Source organism: Rattus rattus, chromosome 7 (genome assembly GCF_011064425.1).
Source record: "Rattus rattus isolate New Zealand chromosome 7, Rrattus_CSIRO_v1, whole genome shotgun sequence".
Lineage (NCBI taxonomy): Eukaryota > Metazoa > Chordata > Mammalia > Rodentia > Muridae > Rattus > Rattus rattus.
This window is the reverse complement of record NC_046160.1, coordinates 117006801-117025709: the sequence shown is the minus strand read 5'-3', so window position 1 is coordinate 117025709 and position 18909 is coordinate 117006801.

Sequence of the window (18909 nt, the reverse complement as noted above, 5' to 3'; positions counted from 1 at the left end):
TATAAGCTCATATCAAAACTGGAATTAATATTCAGGTATCCTGGGCCAGCCACTTAGTACCCTTCCAACATAGAACACAGGATAAATCTTGAACCATTCTTCATCAAAAAGGAATCTCTTTCTATCTAGTATTCATTATATTAAGTGTATATATTTATATAATGCACAGGAAAATGAATATTTATAGGCAACATCATTGTTGACATACATAATTACCCTTAATTAAGCTTCAGGAAATCAAAGGCTATCAAGCTGGTAAGTGATCCACTCCCTGAAACCAGTCATCTGGTTTCAAAGTATCTGAATATATATTTTTAAAAAATGCATGACTGAATAAATTCAGGATCCTCTGTTTCTCTTTACATAGAGCTTCCTTAGGACAATTATGACCTATTCATCTTGATTTCCCCTTGCAAATTCAGCCTCACAACAAAAGTAGCTTCTCTACTTGGAGTTCTTGCCTGTACTCTTGTTCTTTCTGTGGTTGGATTTCCCAAACAAGCCTGTGTTCTAATCTCAGGAATTGGTGAATGTTGGGTGATATGCAGTTTTGTACATTTACATTCGCTCTGCCACATCCTTCTGCTTTGACTTCCTGCCTTATTATGGCCCAGAAACAATGAAGCCATTTAGCCATAAACTAAAACCTCTTAAGTTGAGAGCTAAAATAAATCCTTTCTACCGTGTGTGTGTGTGTGTGTGTGTGTGTGTGTGTGTGTGTGTGTGTGTGTGTGTGTGTTTGTATTGTCACAGCACCAAAGCCAAAAACAGATGGCACAGGTGAATTAAGGCTGTTAACAAGCTGGTCTTGAAGATAGTGTCCTGTTTTATCTGAGTAGGTGGGGCTGTGTGGATGAGGCATGCCAGAGGTATTGGTATGATACAACATGAGTAAGACTTACAGCAATCACTGACTATAAAATGGCAGAAGGCCATGAGCTGGAAATGTGAGTAGCTTTTTGAAACCAGAGAGCTCAAGAGAATAGACTCTATACTAGAGCCTGCAGAAAGAAATGCTTCTCCTGGAACTGGAGTTGAGACCATTAACAACTTCTGAACAATATAACATATGAATCCTCCTTTCAAGGATGGGATTGTAGAAGTATACCACAATACCCAGCATAAAGGAATGAAAAGATAATGAATTTAAATGGTTTAAGTCAATTCATATGTGGCATTTTTTCACAGCAGCCATAGAATGCTAATAAGGTCTCTAGATGGATCTTACCATCAGAAGCTCCCTAGCAACACCCTCTTTATAAGCTATTTGAATGATTTTACTATTACTCTTAAGGCAGAGACTATATCCTTAATGACCTTTTCTCAATCTGACCATCCCATGCTCTCTGTCTTCCAAAGTTCCCTTCAGTGTTTTCCATTTAATCAAATATTTCATGTCTCAAGAATCTTATAATACTATATTTGTATCATTTCTACTTGTCCCTCTCCCTACTCTAAATCCTATTATGCTCTTCCTACCCCCTCTTAAATTCAATTTTTAATTATTATTTTTATAAACATACAACCTGCTGACCACATTTAGTGCTTCTGGTATGTGTACAGCTGACCACAGGGGATTAGATAACCTAACCAGGGGCTCATTCCCAGAGAAAAGTTTATCTCCATCTCCCAGAAACCATTGATTGCCTGGAATTCTTCACCTAGGAATAGAGTCTTGTGAAATGCCTCTATACACATTGGCAGGTTGACTGGTATTATCATTTAGCTGGTCTCATTTACACAACTATATTATTAAGATTCCATGAGCTACCACTCCTGTCATGTCTACCTAGTCTGTTCTCTGGGTTATAATTTTTCTGCCTCCTCGGTTATGATGTGTCTCAATCTTAGGTATAGGGATTGTGTTGTATTTGTACCAACTGACAATGAGCTCACCATGGTTATTTAGTCTTGGCATTTTGACCTGTTGTGGATCTCTGTAGTAGCCTCAGTAACTTTCAAAAAAGCTTCTTTGGTAAGGTATGAGAGATATACTTTATATATAGGTATAAAGACAAGTACTTATAATACAGTTAGAAGCTATGAATTTAGGAAATTGGCAGTAGTAGGTTCTCCTCTAAGGCCTTATCTTTTGCTACACGTAGTTGACTTGGTTTATAATACCAGGCATGGATTCACACCTATCTAGTGAGCCCTAAGTACATTTACATACCTCTTGTTTACTCCCAAAATATATGGGCCATTATTTTTTTAAATTTTTTATTATATATTTCTTTACTTACATTTCAAAGGTTATTCCCCTTTCTGATTTTCTGTTCATAAGCTCCCATTCCCTCCCCTACCTCCCTGATATGGGCATTCCCCTTATACATCCCCCTTATTGCCCTCCCCCATATTCCCCTGCACTGGGGGTCAAACCTTGGCAAGACCAAGGGCTTTCCTTTCCACTGGTGCTCCAACAAGGCTATTCTGTGCTATGTATGCAGTTGGAATATGGGCCATTATTTTACCACTTGGGATATCTTGTAGGTTGATCATTGTTGTGGCTCATAGGTTTTCCAAAGGGATAGAATTATTGAGTGCTCTTTTCCTGTGGCAGCTTATAGTCTGATATTATGAGAGCTATACCTTACAGAGGAGACTACTAGTTCAATTCCATATCAATTCCTCAAAGTTCTGCATTAAAAGTGTGTGGTGTTGTCAGTAATAGGGTCTTACGTTCAAGTGCAAAGCCAGTGATACAGTGGTATGAATAAGTGCCTTCCACAGCAGCTTTCTTGATATCTACTGTTCCCTTCAAGTGTAGGACCTGCTGCTTTATTTCTCTTCAAGGGACCACCCACACCAAGAAGAACTTCTGATCTCTATTCACTCCTTCCCATGTGTTGCATTTCATCTCCTTAACCTTCTGCCAGCTCCCAGTTAGCAGCTGTGATGAGATTTAAGAGGTGAATCTCTGGTGTTCATCCAAATCATGATTTCACCTGTAGTTACACGATTTTGAAAAAAAAAACAATCTCTGGTGTCTTTTCTCATTTTATGCCACATTTCCTATTTAAAGCATGGTGGCTTGCATGGTGGCTTGCATGGTGGCTTTTTTCTCTTTAACTAAGGAATGAGCAACTGAACGAATGCACCTGGATGCGCAGTAGCCTAGTTCCCAGGTCTGTTTTTGACTATGGTGTTACAGAGTCACTCTCATGCACAAGTGCTGTAATGTGTTCTTATCTAAGGTCCTATAGAAAGCAACATATATATTATCTATGTTTCCTGTGGGCACTAGGGGATCTGCCTAGATCTATCATAGCCATAGGACAAAATCACACATACTTTCTGCTGACCACTTGCAATTAAAGCTCCCTTCTACCTACCTACCTACCTACCTACCTACCTACCTACCTACCTACCTTCTACCTTCATGTTCTGCTGAAACCAACGTGACTCAACACCTTTCCACTTCCAGGAACAGCAATGATGACCAATCTGAGTCTGGGGTGAGAGAATAAAAGTTTGTGTTACCCAACTAAAAACTTGGCAGAGACAATCCCAACTTCAGCTCCAACCATAGAGAAGCCTTTGTTTTCTGTTCTCACTGCCTTTCTCCTTTCTGACCATCTGGCTGGCCAAGCCATCACAGGTGGCCAGCCCAAGAAACCTGATCAGGAAACACCTCCAACATGAACTCTGCCTATACACTTATTTCCTAGAGCATGTGATTTATGACATGCTTCTACAAAAACAAAAACTCCCTTTATTCTACTTAAAGCTAAGAGTTTTGTGTGATGGATACCATGATTTTTTTTATCCACAGACTTGGTATGCGTTTCTTAGTTGTATGTCTATCTGGGTGTGCTTTCTTTAAATTGTAATATAATCCTATTGACATATTCTTACTTTAATGTGTTTCAGCCTATTTGCAGAAGAAGACAAGATTTCAGTGAATAAACAGAACAAATGCAGGCTTAGAATATAGGCTTAGATACACCACTGAGCATGGAGATTAGATTACTTAGGGCATGCTAAAATTCCTTGTACTAAGAGGAGATAAATGTGCCCCAATACTAAGCATTTAAATCATTACTCTTCAGTGTTCTGCCATTTGTGTGTGTGTGTGTGTGTGTGTGTGTGTGTGACAGAGAGAGAGAGAGAGAGAGAGAGAGAGAGAGAGAGAGAGAGAGAGAGAGAGAGCAGTTCCTGCTTCATAAAGAGAAATCCAGACAGAAAGAAGCTATGAGAACACCTGCCTTTTCCTTTGAATTCACTCCCTGACTAAGAAAAAGCAGGGAGAATAGCAAAGCTAGCTGGCTAATGGGAAATTCAGAAAGCAGATGGTTCATGCTTTAGTCAGTCTTCCACACTATCCCTCTCTGAGACAGTGGTCTGTAAATTACCTTCATGATGGCTTGCTTCTTAGTACTGCAGGCAATTTGTCTCCCAAGAAATGAAGCAGTACGTAGTGGTAAATTACTTTGTGGAGTGGCTATGACTCTTTTTTTTTTTTTTTCAGTTCCTTATTTTTCAAACTCTTACAACCAAAGTTACCAGGCACGGAAATAGCATGAAAATTAGATAAGAGAACATTTCAGTTGTTCAATCCATTTATGTGAATATCATAGGTTATCATTTTTGGCAAGGAGAAAACAAGGCTTTTGACATTGCATTTTGGTTGGGCTTAGGGAATTATGTGCTGTGCTAACATTTCTGATGAATAGTTCCTTGATCCCATATCAAAGACATTTGCAGTTTCTGAACTTACCTCATTTGAAATTTCATTTCAAAAAATGAAATCAGAAGCATAAGCTTTTTTGATAACGCTGGTGCAAATGCCAGGGTATCTTCTCCTGTAGTTAAAGTGTTTTTTGAGAACACTAAACTCCTTGATAAGAAAACTCTTACATAGTTTCAGACATATTTGACATATTGCCTTTTTTTTATCAGTGCAATACTACTTTTCACATTCAAGATCCATACATGATATTTAATGTAGGTTTTAGAGACTTTTTAAAAAATTATCTTTAACCTTTTTTAGTCGCATCATTACAACACCACCTCCCCCAGTCTTCACTCCAACAGTTCCTCATCCCATTCCTCCTCCCATGGCTCCAAGAGGATGTCCCCACCCACACCCTCACCCCATGCCATACCACCTTACCAGGCCTCCCCACTCCCTGGGGCCTCAAGTCTCTCAAGGGTTAGGTTCATCTTCTCTCACTGAGGTCAGACTAGGCAGTCCTCTGCAGTACATGTGTGTCAGGGGCCTTGTATCAGCTCATGTATACTGCCTGGTGGGTGGTTCAGTGTCTGAGAGATCTCCAGGGTCCAGGTTAGTTGAGAGTGCTGGTCTTCCTATGGTGTCACCTTCCTCCTTAACTTCTTTTCACCTTTCCCCAATTCAACTACAGGGGTCTCTGACGTCAGTCCATTGATTGGGTGTAAGGATCTTCATCTGTCTCAGTCAGCTGTTTGTTGGGCCTCTCAGAGGGCAGCCATAGGTTCCTGTCTGTAACCATACCATAACATCAGTAGTGTCAGGCCTTAAGATGGATCCCACGTTGGCTCAGTCACTAGACCTCCTTTCCCTCAGTCTCTTCTCCATTTTTGTCCCTGTAGTTCTTTTAGACAGGAACAATTCTGGTTCAGAGTTTTTGACTGTGGGATGGCAACCCTATCCCTTCACTTGATGCCGTGTCTTTCTACAAATTCCCTCTCCCCACTGTTGGGCATTTCATCTAAGGTCCCTCCCTTTGAGTCCTGAGAGTATCTCACCTCCCAAGTCTTTGGCACATTCTAGAAGTCTCCCACCCCCAAGGTTGCCTGTTTCCATTCATTCTGTTGTCCCTGGGGCTTCATTCCTGTTTTCCCCCCAATACCTGATCATGTTACCCTTCCCCCCCTTTCCCCTTCCCTCTCCCAACCAGGTCCCTTTTCTCACTTTGCCCTCCCCCCAAACCTCCAATTGCTTTCTTCTCCTTCCCAAGTGGGATTGAAGCATCCTCATTTGGGCCCTCAGTTTGTTAACAATCTTGAGTTCTGTGGATTGTATTCTGGGTATGCTATACTTCTTTTGGATAATATCCACTTATTAATGAGTATATACCATACATGTCCTTTGGGATCTGAGCTGCCTCACTCAGAATGATATTTTCTAGTTTCATTTGCCTGCAAAACTCATGATGTCATCGTCCTTAATAGCTTAATAGTATTCCAATGTATAAATGAACCATATTTTCTGTATCCATTCTTCCTTTGTGAGACATCTAGGTTGTTTCTAGCTTCTGGCTATCACAAATAAGACAACTATGAACATAGTGTAACATGTGCCCCTGTGGCATAGTGGAGCATCTTCTGAGTATATACAAAGAGAGGTATAGCTGGGTCTTCTGGTAGATGTATTTCCAAATTCCTGAGGAACCTCCAGATTGATTTCCAGAGTGGTTGTACCAGTTTGCAATCCCACCAGCAATGGAGAAGTATTCTTTTCTCCATATTCTTTCCAACAATGCTGTCACCTGAGTTTTTGATCTTAGCTATTCTGATTGGTATAAGGTAGAATCTCAGGGTCATTTTGATTTGCATCTCCCTGATGAATAAGGACTTTGAACATTCCTTTAAGTGCTTCTCAGTCATTGGAGATTCTTCTATTGTGAATACTCTTTACCCCATTTTTGATTGGGTTCTTTGGTTTTTTGGAGGTTAGCTTCTTGAGTTCTTTATATATTTTGGGCATTAGCCCCTGTTGTTTGTGAGGTGAATGAAGACTTTTCCCAATCTGTAGGCTGTAGATTTGTCCTATTGACTACATACTTTGCCTTACAGAAACTTTCCAGTTTCATGAGGTCTCATTTGTTGTGTTTATAAAAAGGTAAGGGAGAGAGGAAGAATATGCTTTGTAGGATGTGTAGTCAGGTATGGGGAAATGGGGTACTTCCACAGGCCAATGCTGAGGCATCCTTCCCTACCTGAGGAACCAGCCACACTGACAGTGTGTTGCACCCACTGACAGTGTAGTATAGAACAGAGTTTATTTAGGGCATGGGGAGGGGAGTTGAGAGGGTAGTAGAGACAGAGAAAGGTGGGAGTGGGAGTGGGGGGGTGGGAGTGAGCAGTAGAGGAATAGTGGCAGGCCATGAGTAGTAGAGAGAGAGGGAGGAGGGGAATGGGGAGAATGTGGGGTCAGGCAGGCAAGAGCAAGAGAGGAGCAAGAGAGATGTTACTTGTTAAGCTTTTTTTTTTTTTTCTTTAAAGATGGTAGGGCAAGCTCCCTATGATTTTCTCTATGCATGGAGTTCTCACTATGGAAATAGCTACAGGAGAGAGAGAGAGAGAGAGAGAGAGAGAGAGAGAGAGAGGAGAGAGAGAGAGAGAGGAGAGGAGCAAGTGGGGAGAGGGAATGGAGAGGTGGGAGAAGGGAGAGAGGACAGAGCATGAACAAGAAGTCAAGAGCAAGAGAGAGCAGAGGGGACAAGCAAACCCCTTTTATAGTGAGTCAGGCCCACCTGGCTGTTGCCAGATAACTGTGGAGCAGAGCTTAGACAAAATGCTAACAATCATTTATCAATTCTTGATCTTAGAGCCTGAGCCATTGGAGTTCTGTTTAGGAAATCCACCCACCCCCAGCATCTCCCCTCATGCCAATGAGTTTGAAGCTTATTCCCACTTTCTCTCCTATTAGATTTAGTGCGTCTGGTCTTATGTTGAGGTTCTTGATCCTCTTAGACTTGGCCTTTGTGCATGGTGAAAAATATAGATCTATTTTCATTTTTCTTCCCACTAACTGCCAGTTAGACCATCACCATTCATTAAAGACGCTTTCTTTCATCCATTGTATATTTTTGGCTTCTTTGTCAAAGATCAAGTGCCCATAACTGTCTGGCTTTATTTCTGAATCTTCAATTCTTTTCCATTGACCAACCCTTCTCTGTCTGTACCAATACCATGCAGTTTTAATCACTATTACTCTGTAGGATAGCTTAATGTCAGGTATGGTGATTCCCTCATAAGTTCTTTTATTGTTAAGAATTGTTTTCACTATTCTGGGTTTTTTTTTATATGAAATTGAGAATTGCCTTTTCCATGTCTTTGAAGAATTGTATTGGAATTTTGATGGGGATTGTATTGAATCTACAGATTGCTTTTGGTAGGATAACCATTTTTACTATGTTAATCCTACTAATCCATGAGCATGGGAGATCTCTCCATTTTCTGAAATGTTCTTTGATTTTTTTTTTTTTTGAGAAACTTGAAATTCTTGTCATACAGATCTTTTACTTGTTTGATTAGAATTACCCCAAGATATTTTATATTATTTGTGGCTATTGTGAAGGGTATTATTTCCCTAAATTCTTCCTCAGTTCCTTTATCATTTGTATAGAGGAGGGCTAGTGATTTCTTTGAGTTAATTTTATATCCAGTCACTTTGCTGAAGTTGTTTATCAGCTGTTGAAATTCTCTGGTAGAATTTTTGGGGTCACTTATTCATACTGTCATATCTGCAAATAGTGATACCTTGACTTCTTCTTTGTCGATTTGTATCCCCTTGATCTTTTGTTGTCTTATTGGTCTAGCTAGAACTTCAAGTACTATATTGAATAGATATGGGGAGAGTGGGCATCTTTATCTTTTCCTTGATTTTACTGGGATTGCTTCAAGTAGCTCTCCATTTATTTTGATATTGGCTATTGGTTTGCTCTATATTGCTTTTATTATATTTAGGTATGGGCCTTGAATTCCTAATATCTCCAACACTTTTAACATGAATGGATGTTGTATTTGGTCAAATGCTTTTTCAGCATCTAATGAGATGATCATGTGATTTTTTTCTTTTAGTTTGTTTACGTGGTGTATTACATTGATAGATTTCCATATGTTGAACCATCCCTGCATCCCTGTGATGAAGCCTAGTTGACTGTGATGAATGATGATTTTGAAGTGTTCTTGGATTCTGTTTGCTAGAATTTTAATGAGTATTTTTGCATCAATATTCATAAGTGAAATTAGTCTGAAGTTACCTTTCTTTATTGGGTCTTGGTGTGGTTTAGGTACTGTGCAACTATGGCTTCACAGAATGAATTAGGTAGTGTTTCTTTTGTTTCTATTTTATGAAATAGTTTGGGGAATGTTTGGTATTAGCTCTTCTTTGAAGGGTTGATAGAATTCTACACTAAAACAATCTGGCCCTGGCCTTTTTTTGTTTGGGACCAAAAAAAAAAAAAAAAAACAAAAAAAAACCCAAAAAACAAAAAACAACAACAACAACAAAAAAACAAACCAGACTTCTATTTCCTTAGGTTTTTTAATGTCTTCTTTTCTTTAGGGGATATGGGCCTGTTTAGAGATTTCACCTGCTCTTGTTTAAACTTTGCAATGTGGTATCTGAATAGAAAATCATCCATTTCTTCTTGATTTTCCAGTTTTATTGAGTATAGGCTTTTGGAGTAGAATCTGCTGTTTGTTTGTTTTTTTCTCAATTTCTGTTTTTATGTCTCCCTTTTCATTTCTGATGAAATGAAACTTAACTTGATACTGTCTCTGTGCCCTCTAGTTAGTTTGGCTGGGGATTTATCTATCTTTGATTTTGTCAAAAGAACTAGATCTAACTTTTGTTGATTCTTTGTATTGTCCTCTTTGTTTGGAATTGATTAATTTCAGCCCTGAGTTTGATTACTTCTAGCAGTCTACTCTTCTTCGGTGTGTTTGCTTCCTTCTGTTCTAGGGCTTTCAGGTGTGCTATTAAGTTGCTAGTGTAGCATTTCTCTAATTTGTTTATCAGGGCATGTAGTGGTATGCATTTTCCTCTTAGCACTACTGTGTCATCATTTTCACTGAATTCCAGGAAGTGCTTTATTTCTTTCTTATTTATTCCCTGACCATGTTACTGTGCAGAGAGTTGTTCACTTTCCATGGGTATGTGGGTTTTCTGTTGTTTTTGTTGTTATTGAAGTCTAACTTTATTCAGTGGTGATCTGATAGGATGCATGGAATTATTTCAATCTTCTTGTATCTGTTAAGGCTTGTTTTGTGATAGATTATATGGTCAGTTTTGGAGAAGGTACCATGAGATGCTGAGAAAAAGGTATCTTCTTTTGTTTTAGGGTGAAATGTTCTGTATGTATCTGTTAAATCCATTTGGCTCATTATTTCTGTTAGTTTCACTGTGTCTCTGTTTAGTTTCTGTTTTAGTGACCTGTCTAGTAATGAGAATGGGGTATTGAAGTCTCCCACTATTATTGTGTGGGTTCAATGTGTGTTTTGAGCTTTAGTAAAGTTTCTTTATGAATGTGTGTGCCCTTGCATTTGTGGCATAGTTTTTCAGAATTGAGAGCTCATCTTGGTAGATTTTTTCCTTTGATGAATATGAAATGTCCTTCCTTATCTTTTTTGATAGTTTTTGGTTGAATGTCTATTTTATTGGATATTAGGATGGCAACTCCCACTCTTTCTTGGGACCATTTACTTGGAAGATTTTTGTCCAGCCTTTTACTCTCAGGTAGTGTTTGTCTTTGTTATTGAGATGTGTTTCTTATATGCAACAAAATGCTGGATCCTGCCCTCATATAGAATCTGTTAGCTTATGCCTTTTTATTGGGGAGTTGAATTGGTTCATATTGAGAGATATTAAAGAAAGATAATTGTTAGTTCCTGCTTTGTTCGTTCTTGTAGGTAGCATTATGTCTGTGTGGTTCTATCCTTCTGGTTTTGTTGTGAGATGATTAATATCTTTGTTTTTCATTGGTGTAGGTATCCTCATTGTGTTGAAGTTTCCCTTCTAGAATTCTCTCTATGGCTGGATTGGTAGATAGATATTGTTTAAATTTGGTTTTTGTTATGGTATATCTTGGTTTCTCCATTTACGGTAATTGAGAGTTTTGCTGGGTATAGTAGTCTGAACTGGCATTTGTTCTTCATTGAGGGTCTGTATGGCCTCTGTCTAGGCTCTTATGGCTTTTAGTGTTGAGAAGTCTGGTGTAATCTGATAGGTCTGCATTTATATGTTACTTAGCCTTTTTCCCTTACAGCTTTTAATATTCTTTCTTTGTTCTGTTCATTTAATGCTTTGATTATTATGTGATAAGAGGATTTTCTTTTCTGGTCTAATCTATTTGGTGTTCTATAGGCTTCTTGTACATTTATGGCCATCATTTTCTTTAGGTTGAGGAACTTGTTTTCCATGATTTTGTTGAAGATGTTTTCAGGTACTTTGAGCTGGGAATATTCACTTTCTACTATTTCTATAATTCTTAGATTTGGTCTTTTCATTGTGTTCTGGATTTCCTGGATGTTTTGGGTTAGGAGTTTTTAATGTTTTAAATTTTCTTTGACCATTGTGTCAATATCTTCTAAGGTATGCCTGAGATTCTTTTATATGTCTCTTCTATTTTGTTTTTGATGCTTGCATCTATACTTCCTGACCTCTTTCCTAGGTTTTCCATTTCCAATGTTGCCTTCTTTTGTGTTTTCTTTATTGTTTCTACTTCAGTTTTTAGGTCTTGGACCACTTTGTTCAATTCCTTCACCTGTTTGTTTGTACTTTCCTGTATTTCTTTAAGGGATTTATTTGTTTCCTCTTGAAGGACTTCTACCTGTTTACCTGTGTTTTCCTGTATTTCTTTCTGTGGATTATTTATATCTTCCTTAAAGGATTCTATTATCTTCATAAGATAGGATTTTAGGTCAGCATCCTCGTCTTCGGGTGTGTTGGAGTATCCAGGGCTTGCTGTGGTGGGGGAACTGAGTTCTGATGATGTCAAAGTATATTACTTCTGTTGCTTATGGTCTTGCACTTGCCTCTCATCATCTGGTTATCTCTGGTGTTAGCTGGTCTGGGTGTCTCTATCTGGAGCCTGCCTCCTATGCCCTGGTTTGCTGTAGGTCTCTTGGGAGGCTTGTGGCTCTGGCTTTAGCAGACCTCCTGGGATGTCTTCAGACTGTGGGGTCTTCAAGGAAGCAGACATGCTGATGGTCTGCCTTGGCAGAAGGCCTCAAAGACTATTATAACAAACAATTTACCTGGGTAGTGTCTAACATTTAGGTACTGAAAAGAAATGGAGTGATTCTGGAGGCTTTGAGCTTACTAACTTGTTTGCTACTCTGTATTATGCATCCAAGGGCAATTTCTATAGTGTATTAGTTACTTTTCTGCTGCTGTGATAAAATATCATGACCAGTACAGCTTTTAAAAGGAAGAGTTTATTTGGACTTATGATTTTGTTGGGATAAAAGTCCATCATGGTAATGGGGCAAGTTGCAGATATGGCAGCAGGAACAGGAAGCTGAGACCTCTGTCCTCAACTATAAGCAAGCAGAAGTTGAAGTTGGATGATGTTATAAGCACTCATAGCCTTATAAGCTTTCCCAAATAGTGCTACTATAAGGGACCAGTTGTTCAGATATCTGAAGCTATGAGGGGCATTCTCACTCAAAACTATAAGAAAATTTTGTTTTATCATTCTACAACTTACATATCAACAATAGAGCTAATCCAGTGTTAGTAAAAGGGACTAAGTTATAGTAATAAGCTTATTTTAGTAGTCACCTTGAGGAATGTGAACTGCCCCAAAAATTTATGAGATTTAGATAGTTTTTTAGTGAAGTAAGACTGGTATTTAGAACACGGACAGCAGACATAAATCCCTGATGCATTGCACCAGCCAGCTTCCTGGAAGCATGATAGAAGCAGTGATGGAATAAAGCCCTGACCTTTGTTTATTTTTTAAGTACTACTTTTTTCCTTAACATAACAGTAAAATCTCTAGTAGTTTTAAGGACAGAGGATAGAAAAGAAACAAAAAAACTTAGAAAAAACCTTCCTCAATACATGACCTAACATGTTTAGTGATCAAATAGGTAAATCCTTTATAATGTATGAACAGACCCCTAGTTTCTATCAAACAAAGACCTTAGATGCATCTAACTGAGGTTTTGCTGACTTTGTTGTAAACTGTCTGCCTGATATAAGCACTCATATGTTCGAAAAGTATTTGATTTTTATGAACTTTTCTATTTGGTCATTATAAAACTCATAAAATTGCTATCTTACAAGAACTTGGTATCTGAGGAAATCTGAGTCTATGTTCCTAAGCCATGGCCACTCATATTTGGCTCTAGAATAAACCTTCTCTTTCATGCCTTTGAAATGAAAGCTTTCTTTTGTCAAAATTTCCATGGTTGAGGGTGGAGTGAGGGGAACACAAATGATTTTGATATAATTTGGCTAAATTTCATCAACTAATGGTACAGCTGCTATATACACTATTCTCTCTTCATGGGCTACAAATTCATGGGGTCCCCTAGGCACTCCAACTTAAGACCAACTGGTTATAAACTTGAGGTGTTTACTACTTCTCAGGTATGTTAGAAGAAGGACTCAGAAGAGCACTATATTTATGATCACAATTTATTATAGTAACAGGACATGCACTAAAGTAAGTCAAAGGGAACGGTGTATAGGGCAGGTGTCCTCACATTGCAGAAGAGCACAGCAGTGTGTAGAAATACCTTTTACTAACCATGTGTGTGTGAACTTGTAGTGTGACCTTACATCACATCAGATATATATATATATATATATATATATATATATATATATATATATATATACACATACATACAAGGGCACCATAATATAACAAGCAAAGAAGCAAAGAACTAAATGAAAGAACATAGAAGTTGTAAATTTAGGTTATTTTTATAATTATATGAATGACATAATTGGCATATATAAGTGACATTACACCATATAATTTATAGTTATATAAAGTATTCTGGAACACAGCGTTGCTTGTGTATAATGAAACTTCAAGGCAAAGAACTGTTAATTCTTTATTTCACTTGTAAGAAAAGTGCATTTTGGAGAACTGTGTTTTTGATAGTTTCAAGTATCCAATATCAAGTTTTATTACAAAACACTGCTTGAATTGTCAGGGTAGTATTGAGATGGGAGGTTTTTGGATGACTTTATGTGATAGTATATAGTCTGTCTTTTAAAGACAGCTTCCATTTCAATTCAGAATTTTCACCATTCTATAAATCAATCCAAAGTTTGATAATTTGTCAAGATTCAAATTCTGACTGACTTTGCATTAATATCTTCCCTAATTTCTTCTATGTTCTATTGAAAAAGTCAAAACAGTATTTTAAACCTATTATTAAGACAGTGATATTTAGTCACTGAGTTTTATTTTAGTGTTAATTTTGAAAAAGAAAACAAAAAAAAGATAATTTTAGACAGGACCTTAAAGTAAAAGGCACATAAGAGTCTTTTTCCCTTTCTTAAAATCTGTCCTCCTTTTCTTTAGTTTATCTCAATGCTATGTTTGGTGAGTAATAAAATTTTGTGTCGGCAGACTGGTTTCCTCCCTGATTGATATTTACACTTATTTTAAAAGCTACTAGTCTTTTACCCAGAGTAATCGTGTTCTAATGAGTTCCAGAACATTCTGAAAATACATTTGATACATGAGTCTACTAGGAAAGACTACTAAAGGTCTTTGTACATGTTTGAGTATGAATGCTAAGTTCCAGAAGCTTAAAAATGTTTCATAATCCATTTGTACAATAATCAAGTCCAGAATCTTTCGTTATTTATATGCTATGCATGCAACTCTGGGAAATTCAGAAAAAGTGAGTATTGGGCCAAGATCCTGGTCAAAGAGTGTCTTACTCGATTCATGTCTTGTCATCAAGTGCAGTGTGAGTAGTAGCCAGATCAAGACCTGGGAAAGGGCCAGCTAGATAAATGGAAATGTCACTTGAGATCAGGGCCTTGCCTAATCTCCACTACCCACAGAGGACACTATATTTTGGCAGTTCTCCAGCAAGCTTAGCAGTTTTGTTTCTGTTCTGACTTCAGAGCCCAGAAAGAAGACTGAGAAGTTTCTTTATTAGAGTCATGCTATTTCTTCCCTGATGTATCACTATCTTAACTGAATATCTTTTGAAAAAGATGTGATGAGTGAATTTGCATTGATAATCTAAGAATGACCAATAAAGTCAAGTGTGTTTTTATCACTCCTACAAAGAATATTGAGGAGATAGTTTGGTTCAAAGAAATAAATGATTAATTATAATATTTTATGAAGGTGTAAGGAATAACCATCATTTTAAAAGATGAATCAATTAGTACATAGCACAAGAAAAGAGTAACATGGTTAGACCTCTGAAAATATGAATTAGTTATAATAAATTTCTTAAATGTATGAATAGTTTATAGCTAGACAGAAAATAGGATAGTCAGATTATTGGGCCAGGCTTCTGGGCAGAAAAATATCAATTCTGTCTTGTCATTGAGTAGATATAGTTTTGGTTGAAAAACTAAAAGGAAAACTTACAGTATAGCCTGAACTATACAATGAAATTTCTCCAAAAGAGAGAGGAGAAGGAGAAGGAAAGGGAGAGGGAGAGACAAAAGGTGACGGAGAGGGAGAGGGAGAGGAGAAGGAGAGGGAGAGGGAGAGGAGAGGGAGAGGGAGGGAGAGGAGAGGAGAGGGAGAGGAAAAGGGGGGGAAGAGAGAGAGAGAGAGAGAGAGAGAGAGAGAGAGAGAGAGAGAGAGAGGAGAGAGGGGAGAGAGGGTGTTCACTTTGTTTCAGCTCTATAACTTTATAGTTTATGAATACCTCATGGATAAGGTTTCAGCACTGTACTGAAAAGCACAAAGGAAGCATTGACTAGGTAAAGGACATTTGCGAGAAACATTTCTATTTTTTCATTGATCAAGTTTTGCTAAATTATTTTTTAAATCCTGATATATTTCCAGTTAGACTGTGTGTGTGTGTGTGTGTGTGTGTGTGTGTGCGCGCGCGCGCATGCACACACCTATTATACATAAATGTCTGTAATCCCAGATGAGCTCATCTGTTCATGCATATGTGAGGGAAGGTGCCTTCCTCTATTGTGTTCCACCTGTTTTTGCCAGATTGATTTCCAGTGTGGTTGTACAAGGTTGTAGTCTCACTGGTAATGGAGGAGTTTTTCCCCTTTGCCACATCCTTGTCAGCATGTGCTGTTGCTTGAGTTTGTGATCTTAGCCATTCTGATTGGTGTAAGGTGGAATCTCAGGGTTGTTTTGGACTTGCATTTCCCTGATGACTAAGAATGTCGAACACTTATTTAAGGGCTTCTCAGCCATTCAATATTCCTCTGTTGAGAATTCTGTTTAGCTCTGTACCCTGTTTTTAAATTGGGTTATTCCGTTTTTTGAACTCTAACGTCTGATTTCTTTACATATTTTTTGGATATTGGGTTAATGAAGATCTTTTCTCAATCTATAGGCTGTCATTTTGTCCTATTGACAGTGTTCTTTGCCTTACAGAAGTTTTTCAGTTTCAAGAGGACTCATTTATCAACTGATCTTAGAGCCTGAGTCATTGCTGTTCTGTTCAGGAAATTTTCCACTGTGCCAGTGCACTCAAGGCTATTTCCAACTTTCTCTTCTATTAGATTCAGTGTATCTGGTTTTATTAGGACTTGAGCTTTGTTCAGGGTGATAAATATGGATCAATTTGCATTCTTCTACATGCAGGCTGACAGACTAGCATCATTTGTTGCAGATGCTTTCTTTTTCTACTGTATGGTTTTGACATCATTGTAAAAACTCAAGTGTCCGTAGGTGTGTGTGGGTTTGTTTCTGGGTCTTTGATTCTGTTCCATTGGTCAGCCTGTCTGTCTCTGTACCAATACTATGCAGTTTTTCCACTGTTGCTCTGCAGTATAGCTTGAGGTCAGGGAGGATGATTCCTCTCAAACTTCTTTTCTTGTTCAGAATTATTTGGGCTATCCTGGATTTTTTGTTTTTCCATATGAAGTTTAGAATTGCTCTTTCAATGTGTGTAAAAAATGTGTTGGAATTTTGATGGAAATTGAATCGAATCTGTAGTTTGATTTTTGTAAGATGACCATTTTTATTATGTTAATCCTACCAATCAATGAGCACAGGAGATCTTTTAATTTCTGAAGTTTTCAATTTCTTTTCTTCAGGGACTTGAAGTTCTTGTCCTACAGGTCTTATACTTACTTGGTTAGAGATACAGTAAAATATTTTATATAATTTGTGGCTATTGTGAAGGGTATTGTTTCCCTAATTTCTTCCTCAGTCCATTTATCATTGGTATGAAAGAGGGCTACTGATTTCTTTGATGTCTTAGTTAAGGTCTTATTGCTATGAACAGACATCATGATCAAGGCAACTCTTATAAGGACAACATTTAATTGGGGCTGGCTTACAGGTTCAGAGGTTCAGTCCATTATCATCAAGGTGGAAGCATGGCAGCCATAGTGCAGACAGAGCTGAGAGATCTACATCTTCATTTGAAGGCTGCTAGTGGAAGACTGACTTCCAGGCAGCTAGGGTGAGGGTATTAAAGCCCATACCCACAGTGACACATCTACTCTGACAAGGCCACACCTACTCCAACAGGGCCACACTTTTTAATCATGCCACTCCCTGGGCCAAGCATATATAAACCATCACATTCAACTTTCTGGTCCTCATAGGCTTGTTCAAACACATAGTCTATGGGGGCATACCTAGCTATAACATAATAAAAAAGTACATTTAGTCCAACTAATAATGTCTCCATAGTCTATAGCAGTCTCAACAATTTTAAAGTCCAAAGTTCAAAGTCTCTTCTGAGAGCCATTCAATCACTTAACTGTAATCCCTGAATCAAGACAGGAAACCTGGGAAAACTCCAAACTCTGCATCTCCATGTCTGATGTCAAAGCAGTTTTCAGATTTCCAACTCCTTTTTTCATCTTTGCTAACTACAACAAACTTCTTTTCCTGGGCTGGTTCCACTCCTTGATAGCAGCATTCCTATGGCTCTGACATCTCAAAAATCTTGGGGTCTCCAAGGCAGCATCAGCTTCTTGTTTCAATGTCTGAGAGCCACACATGATGTTCCAAAGGACTGGCATTACTTCTCCAGCTCTGCCCTCTGTAGCACTCTAAGATCAGGTTGATTTACTCCACTACTGTTGCTGTTCTTGGTGATTATCCCATGGTACTGGCGTCTCCAATATGTTGGGGTCTTCTGCTACAACTAGGCTTCACCAGCCATTAGCCTCTCATAGGCTCTCTTTATGGTGCCAAGTCTCAAAACCTTTGCATGATCCCTTCAGGCCTATGATGTCAACTGCAACTGAGGCTGTACCTTCACCAATGGCCTTCCATGGCTTCTCACAGTGCCAAACCTCAGCTGCTCTTCATGATGTCTTCAAAATCAGTACCACCTGGGTGACTCTCACACATTAATTACTAAGTATAGCTGCAGTACAAGGTACAACCTTGGCTATCTCTGGAACATAGCCTCTGTGTGCTCTCAGAAAACACTTCGTAGGAGGCACCACATCTGTGATGCTGATCTGTTTTTAATCACTGCTCATTTCTTGCTCCAGCTAACCAGTATCAATTGTCCCAATAAGCCCTTATATTTTTCACTCTAAAACCAGAGCCACATGGCCGAAGATGTGGTGTTATGCTGCTTCCTAGGGCTGGAACATGCCTACTTTCTTATTCTATTACCAGTTTTCTGTTTTCCTACTCCTTCTCTGCCTAAGTTTGGCTTTCCTGGAACTGGCTCTGTAGATTGACCTTGAACTCCGAGATCTGCATGGCTCCCTTTCCTCCTCCTCCTCCTTCTCCCTCCTCCTCCTCCTCCTCCTCCTCCTCCTCCTCCTCCTTCTCCTCCTCCTCCTCCTCTTCCTCCTCCTCCTTCTCCCCTCCATCTCTGCCCTTACTACCCTCTTAACTTCCCTTCCATGCCTTGAATAAACTCTAAAAATGTTGATAGGATCTCTCCAATTTCTTTATGAAGGCATTTAGTACTATGGATTTTCCTTTTAATGCCACTTTCCTTATGTCCCATAAATTTAGCTATGTTGTGCCTTCATTTTCACTGAATTCTAGAGAGTCTTTAATTTCTTTGTTTATATCTTCCCTGAACAAGTTATCA